Source organism: Ctenocephalides felis, unplaced genomic scaffold (assembly GCF_003426905.1).
Source record: "Ctenocephalides felis isolate EL2017-DRISC unplaced genomic scaffold, ASM342690v1 CF-g0.4_SCAFFOLD_00845, whole genome shotgun sequence".
Lineage (NCBI taxonomy): Eukaryota > Metazoa > Arthropoda > Insecta > Siphonaptera > Pulicidae > Ctenocephalides > Ctenocephalides felis.
In genome coordinates, this window is record NW_020536999.1 from 8307126 (window position 1) to 8315584 (window position 8459).

General features: G+C 29.4%; 1 protein-coding gene across 1 annotated transcript in view; it reads right to left on the reverse strand.

Annotated features, from left to right (window-relative positions):
• LOC113376130 (ankyrin repeat domain-containing protein 12) overlaps nucleotides 1-8459 on the reverse strand; it is a gene marked incomplete in the record, with an annotated part of 27898 nt that overhangs the window by 1257 nt on the left and 18182 nt on the right.

Below are 8459 nucleotides of genomic sequence, written 5' to 3' on the forward strand. Positions count from 1 at the left end.
TGGTTTAAGTCTGCAGTGTTCTAGATAGTGTAAAATATTCTAAATAGTGGTAAATCTTCTGGATATTAAAATATTCTAGATAGTCTCTAAAATGTTCTAGGTGACTGAATATGTTCTAGAGAGTCTTACATTCTTTTAGATTATCTTTTATAATCTAGAAGATTTCTAGATATTCTGAAAATGCTCAAGATGGTTCTAGATGAACTGAAAATATTCTAGATAGTCTGAAAATGTTCTGGATGAACTGAATGTTCTAGATAGTCATAAATTATTTTAGATTATCTCTTATAATCTAAAAGAGTTCTAGGTATTCTGAAAATGTTCTAGGTTGTTCTAGATGAACTGAAATATTTCGGATAGTCTAAAAATGTTCTAGATATTTTTTAAATATTCTAGATAGTCTCTAAAATGTTCTAGGTGCACAGTATATGTTTCTGGGTAATCTTAAATTATTTTAGTTTATCTTTTATAATCTAAAAGAGTTCTAGATATTCTGAAAATGTTCTAGATTGCTCTAGATGAACTGAAATATTTTAGATGGTCTGAAAATGTTCTAGATATTTTTTAAATATTCTAGATAGTCTCTAAAATGTTCTAGGTAAACTGAATAGTTCTAGATAATCTTAAATTCTTTTAGATTATCTTGTATAATCTAGAAGAGTTTTAGATTTTCTGAAAATGTTCTAGATATTTTTTAAATATTTTAGATAGTCTCTAAAATGTTCTAGGTGAAATGAATATGTTCTAGATAGCCTTAAATTTTTTTTAGATTATCTTTTATAATCTAGAAGAGTTCTAGATATTCTGACAATGCTCTAGGTTGTTCTAGATGAACTGAAATATTTTGGTTAGTCTGAAAATGTTCTAGAAAGTCTTAAATTCTTTTACATTATCTCTTATAATCTAGAAGAATTCTGGTATTCTGAAAATGTTCTAGATTGCCCTAGATAAACTGAAAATATTTTTTGTATAGTTTTAAAATGTTCTACATATTTTTTAATATTCTAGATAGTCTCTAAAATGTTCTTGATAAACTGATATGTTCTAGATAGCCAAATCTTTTAGATAATCTTGTACATTCTAGAAGAATTCTAGATATTCTAAAAATGTTTTAGGTTGTTCTAGATGAACTGAAATATTTCGGATAGTCGGAAATGTTCTAGATAGTCTTAAAATGTTCTGATTTGTCTGAAAATATTCCAGGTACACTGATTTTGTTCTACATAGTCTTAAAATGTTCTAGATAGTTTTAAAATGTTCTAGATTGCTCTAGATGAACTGAAAATATTTCGAACAGTTTGGAAATGTTCTAGATAATCTTAAAATATTTTAGGTAATATTGAATATTCTAGATAGTGTTAAGAATTCTAGATATACTGAGAATGTTCTAGATTGTTCTAGATGAATTGAAAATATTTCGAATAGTCTTGAAATGTTCTAGATAATCTTAAAATATTTTAGGTAATCTTAATATTCTAGATAGTGTTTTTGATAATTTTAGATATACTAAAAATGTTCTAGATTGTTGTAGATGAACTGAAAATAATTTGGGTAGTTTTAAAAATGTTCTAGATAATCTTACAATATTTTAGATAATCTTAAATATTCTTGATAGCGTTCTTGATCATTCTAGATATACTAAAAATGATCTAGATAAACAGAAAATATTTCGGACAGTCTTGAAATGTTCTAGATAATCTTAAAATATTTTAGATAATCTTGAATATTCTAGATAGTGTTCTTGGTCATTCTAGATATACTAAAAATGTTCTAGATGAACAGAAAATATTTCAGGACAGTCTTGAAATGTTTTAGATAATCTTAAAATATTTTAGATAATCTTGAATATTCTACATAGTGTTCTTGATAATTCTAGACATACTAAAATTGTTCTAGGTTGTTCTAGATGAACTGAAAATATTTCGGATAGTCTGAAAAACGTTCTAGATAGTCTTGATAGATTAAAAATTGGTCTAGCATTATACAATTTAATTTTTTTTTTTTTGGGTTACCGGCGCTCGGTCTATCCCTCGGATGCAAGCTCGAAGCAACAACGCCCGCCCGCAATCGTTGTTATCGCCGCGTAGTGATTACATACATACACTAAAAGACGACGATTTTGTCATTAGTATAACATTTTCGTCGTCTTTACATTATTACATTTATACATATATATAATATTTACATTATACACATGCAAACTCGCGAATACATGTACTCGTTAGTATTTTAGCTCAAGGTCGGCCTTTGGGAAAATTCGAAAATATTTCTATTATTTAGTTCGAATTCGAACGCAGTATGCGCGTGCGAAATCTTTCGTGTCGGCGTAGAGAAGAGATCATTGAGAAGTAATAATAATAATATTTATACTGGTTGTAATTAAATACACGATGGGTTTTAAGGAATCGCTTTAAAGGCTTGTGAGTAAAAGACAAAGGACATTCTGGTGTCTTTTGTCAAACTTTTTCAAGTACAGTTCTTATTGGAATTTTGACATATAAATACAAGAGATGCAAAGACGAACACCGTCTCAAAATAAAGGTAACCAAAATTATTAACATTGACATTTGATAATGGAAATTAATTTTATTGATAATTTAACCTCTAGTGTCTCAGTTTTGCTTAATTACTTTGTTAAAATCAATATTTTCGAGTGTTTCAATCAAATCTGTTTTTGAGGTTAGGTTGTCTTATATGAAAAATAACACTGAGCAACTTTTTTTTGTCACATGAAAAGTTATCAATTTTTACAAATAAATGTACACATCAGGTTTTCTTGTACGTACTAAAATTAACCACCAATATTTTTTAATATCTGCTATTTTTTTTCTTAATATTTAGTTTTTGACAGGACCATTTTAAGGTTATGGTAATAGCCTGCAAGGATTCCTAAAGAAACTTCTTGCTTTGTTTGTTATTTAAGGCACCCAAGTATTTCATTTGGAAGAGATTCTAGTAGGCAAAATATGGACTAGAATTGATACCAGTCGAAGGTGATCGAAGGATTTTATCTTTTACTCTAGCTACTTAGAGACTTTGTTTATTGCAAAGATAGCTTACTAGGATTCTTAAAGAAACTTCTTGCCTTGTTTGTTATTTAAGGCACTCGAGTATTTCATATGAAAGAGAATCTAGTAGGCAAAATATGGACTTGAATTGATACTGGTTGAAGGTGATCGAAGGATTTTATCTTCTACTCTAGCTACTTAGAGACTTTGTTTATTGCAAAGATAGCTTACTAGGATTCTTAAAGAAACTTCTCGCTTCGTTTATTATTTAAGGCACTCGAGTATTTCATTTGGAAGAGAATCTAGTAGGCAAAATATGGACTTAAATTGATACCGGTCGAAGGTGATCAAAGGATTTTATCTTCTACTCTAGCTACTTAGAGACTTCGTTTATTGCAAAGATAGCTTGCAAGGATTCCTAAAGAAACTTCTTGCTTCGTTTATTATTCAAGGTACCTTTAAGGCACCCGAGTATTTCATTTGTAACACAATCTAGTAGGCAAAATATGGACTTGATTTGATACTGATCGAAGGTGATCGAAGAATTTTATCTTCTACAGCTACTTAAGGGAGTATTCTGGTATAGAGCGATGAATTTTAGGTCATTTTTAAAGTGTCGTAAAAGTAAGCAATGAATGTTTTTACTATCTATTTTTGTACCACTTGCTTATTAATATTATTAAAATACAAAACAAGAATTAGAAAAAAAAAGTTGAAAATTGAAGAAATTGGCAGTTTATGAAGTGGGGGGTCTCAAAAAATTGGCACCTCAGTCTTGACATGATTTTAGCCCTCCTAGCCATCGGAAATGCAAAAAATAAAAAGATTATTAATCTACAATGATGTCGCAATCGCCCGAACGTGATGAGTAAAAAAAAAATTTTTTATAAATTGGAGACTATTTGAAAAAAAAATAGTTTTTTTTTACTGTTTTTCTGAGTTTCTCAAATTTTTTAAAAATAGTAGACATTGGAATTTGGAGATAATGCTAGTATGGGCTATAGATAAGTCTATAAACAAGACTCTCTGAACATTTCAAGTGAATCGGTCAATTAAAACTTGAGAAATTGTGTCAATAGTACTGAAAAAGCCTGTTCTGAGAAAAACGTATTTAAAGTTTTGCGTGAAGCCAAACCAGTGTTGAGACCGTGTCAGAAAAATGCCTATATTTCCGAAAATAATTCAAATTTTCAAAAACCTTCTCGTACCCATATTCTTAAATAGTTAAACTTTGAAAATATGAAATTAAAAAAAAAAACGATTTTTTTGAATTTCTACACTAGAATACCCCCTTAAAGAGACTTCGTTTATTGCAAAGATTCACATTTATCTTTTCTGATCCTGGCTCATGTCTCAAAGAGTTCTATATTTGTTAGCTATACTATTGACCACGATTTTTTATTGACCATGATTTTTTATTGAGTTTTTAGATTTTAGCCAGGATTTTCTTTAAGAGTAAGCTAAGTCTGCTAACATTCCTGAATTCTCTGATCTCTATGATTTGTTAAAGAAACTCTCATCACCTTGTTTGTCATTTAAAGCTCACAAATATTGCAAAAAGGAATTTGGATGATTCTAGTCACGAAAGTATGGACAAAATTGTATATATGAGCAAAATTACACAGTGGCCTTGTTTAAAAAATGGCTAGGTTTAGTAACGTTTTCATGACTGCATAACGTTAAGAAAACAATCATCACAATCCTGTTAGACTTTAATCATCATTGGCACAATATTGTTGCAGAAATATGTTCATAAGTATATCACGATTATTTTCATGGTGCTCATGTTTTTCTTGTGATTCTTGTTATTGTTTTTTGTAATTATTTCTATTAATATCAATGACCCGGTGTCAGTAGTAGTGAATCTGATATTTTTTTTGTAATTATCAAGTGTTTGATGGAATTTTTATTATTTATTCATTTTTATTCATATATTTTGTGTAATATATACACTATTTTGTGTAAACTACATAACATTTTGCTGTTATGTGGCAGAATCGGTCCCAAAATGTAATTTACCTACTATTTACTGTGTCTACTAAATCAGAAACGAGCATCTAATGTTACAAGAAAACTAGATGTGATAGCAACTATTATATATTTATAATTTTTATTTTCATGTGACAAAAACACTGTTGTCGACTATAATATTATGTACTAATCTGCTTGTAGTCTTATGTGTGCTTTAACAACTTGATTTAACAATCTTAATTACACTTACATACGTACATTAGTTGTATTTCATTTATATTTAGTCTTTTTATTAACTTTTAGTTATTTATTAACACCGAGTTGCATCAAATCAATGACTAATTAATCTTAATAATAGGGTGATGAAATTTAATAAGTGGACTTTGTAGTATTTTTGTTAAAATAGACATTGGGATTAAAATTCACTGCAGGATTCTAATAAACACATGAATAATTTGTTTAAATAAAAAAAAATGTCGATAGAGGTAGATTTTAGTGGAACTTGTTTCTTATTATTACTTTAAGTTAATTGACTAAAGTTCCAGAATTTTTTTTTTGATGTAAGTCGATACTACAAGATTTTTTTTTTGATTAAGGCAAGGACTTGTATTGATAAGGAATTTATAGAAAAGATAGAATTATATGAGAAAGTTAAATGTGATTTTATTCGATATGATTTTGATACCTGTTAATTTTAACAACATTTTTAAAAAAAATGAAAATTAATTTTTTTTATATCTTCACGTTTGTAAACGTTCTGATCATTCTGGCATACCTCAGAAAAAATTGATGTTTGTGTGTTTGTATGTATGTGTGGATACAATTTTTCGTTTATTGATTACGGGAACACGGATCAACCGATTTGAATGATTAAAAAAACATTCGATTCCTATTGATATGGACACGTGCTGATTAGTTTTTGGCGAAGGCAGGTCCAGCCGTTTCGGAGTACAAAAAATGACAATTAAGTTTTTCGAAAGTTCAAAATCAAAAAAGTCAATTTTTCTCAGAACATTTTAAGTTCTCAAAAATCTATTTTGTTTTTCAAAATTTTCGAGTAATTTTAAAGCTTTTTTAAAAGCTTCTTTCAGAGAACAGCTTTTGAAAAAAAGAAATGATTTGCAAAAAAAGTGCCATAAAACATTTCAAAGAAGTTGATATTTTTTGAGGTTATATTAACACTTTCGACGCGTTTAATAATGTTTTTGTGTACACATAGAATTACTCACCACAATTCAATAATATTTATATAAAACATTCTTCATCATTTTAAATTATTAACCTTCTACAAAAAATCTCTAAATAACTTTCCCATAATCTCTAAATTAGCACAAATATTTCAAGACTATAACTGGCCAAATCGGTTCAGCCATTTTTGAGTTTTAGCATACCTACATAATATCGACCTCTATTTTTATATAAAAGAAGATAAATTTAATTGTACATAAGCTGTCAAAACCATTTGACATTTGCCGTATGAACCGCCCTCCATTGTTTCATTTCAAATTACATTTCTAGATAAAAATTAAATTTAAAATCTAAAGTTTCTAGGCGGTTTTGAAATAATTTCCTACATTTCCCATAATCTCTGGATTAGCAAAAATATTTCAAGACTATAACTGGCCAAATCGGTTCAGCCATTTTTGAGTTTTAGCATACCTAGCATAATATCGAGCGTTATTTTTATATATAAGATACTAAAAAAATAAATTAAAAATGTAGAGTTTCTACGCGTTTTTTATTCAATTTCTCACCTTTCTCTTCATCTCTGGATTACCACAAATATTTCAAGACTAATGGGGCAATTCTGCCTGAACAGAGCTCATAAAATAGCGTTGTCATGGCAATGCTCTGTTATGCTTGTTCTTGGAATTGAAAATGATGAAAATGTCGATCTATTTGCCGTGCGATCAGGCGTATTTTACATATAAACAAGCAAGGAAGAATCTTATGATAACTGCATCATCTAGAATTCTGTTATCGTAACATTATTTCTTGCTTTTTTATATGTAAAATACGGCTGATCGCACGTCAAATAGATAAACATTTTCATACTTTTCAATACCAAAAACAAGCATAAGAGAGCGTTGTCATGACAACTGGCCAAATCGGTTCAGCCGATTTTAAATTTTAGCATACCTAACATAATATGGAGCTCCATTTTTGTATATATGAATATATATAAAGCATTAGATTACATATATTAATAATTGTGTTTCAAATCGTTCTGAATATTTTGGCATACCGTAGGAAAAAATTGTAAAGAAATTGATTGATTTGAATGAAGCTTAAACAGTTAACAATTGTAGTTATTGATTGTTTTTATTAACATTTATTTTCTCTTTTAAGCATAGTTGCTTTTCTCAGCTTAATTCAAGCATGAATTTTAAATTTGATGTGCTTTCCTACTACATGCAGGTTTTGGGTTCACAAATTTGTCCAAAGGATTTAATTACCATGATGCAGCTCGTTACTGAATTTTGTCAATATGATTTCTCCCAATTTTTTTTGTTTGAGTCATTTATTACCATTTGCTTGCTTTTTCTTTTGTTTTTGTTGTGAAACACAAAGTACCTATTAGCAGATTCGAGTGCAAACCAATGTGTTCCCCAAACAGGCCGCTTGAGAGATGAGAAGAAAACTGATCTGAAGAAGTCATCCGAGGAGATGGACTCGAAGGCTTCAACTAGTGTCGAAGATGTTTACGATTTTAAAACCGGCAAAGAGAGCAGCTCTAGTAGTGCTACAGACAAAGTCGAATCGAAGGAGACTGACAGAGGTAATAATAGTTTGAAAAAATGGAATTAATACCGAAGTTGAAGGACATCGATGTGATAGAAATATCACAAGATAAGTTTTAAGTGTTTTATGCTGAATTAAGTTAGTCAGCAGATTCCAGGTTTTGTAGGATGGTTCAGATTTTATTAACTTCCCGTAGGGTAAGTTATAGCAATGGGCCAAAAAATGAAAATGAAAATTTTTGCATATCTTCACGTTTCAGAGGTTTCTGAACATTTGGCATACCTCAGGAAAATGAATGTGTGTGTGTGTATGCGAAAGCAAAAAAAATATTTTTTCTCGAAAATGAAAATTTTTGCATATCTTTACGTTTCAGAGGTTTCTGAACATTTTGGTGCACCTCAGAAAAAATGGATGTGTGTGTGTGTATATGTGGAGACAATTTTTCGTCGACGTTTTCGGGCGCATGGATTTACCGATTTGAATGATTCAAAAAATATTTAGTTTGTGAAGTTACTATCAGTTTTTGGAGAAAGCAAAAAGATTTGTTTTCCCGAAAATGAAAATTTTTGCATATCTTTACGTTTCAGAGGTTTCTGAACATTTTGGCATACCTTAGAAAATATAGATCTGTGTGTATGTGTGGAGACAATCTTTTGTCGACGTTTTCGGGCGCATGGATTTACCGATTTGAATGATTCAAAAAATATTTAGTTTGTGAAGTTACTATCAGTTTTTGGA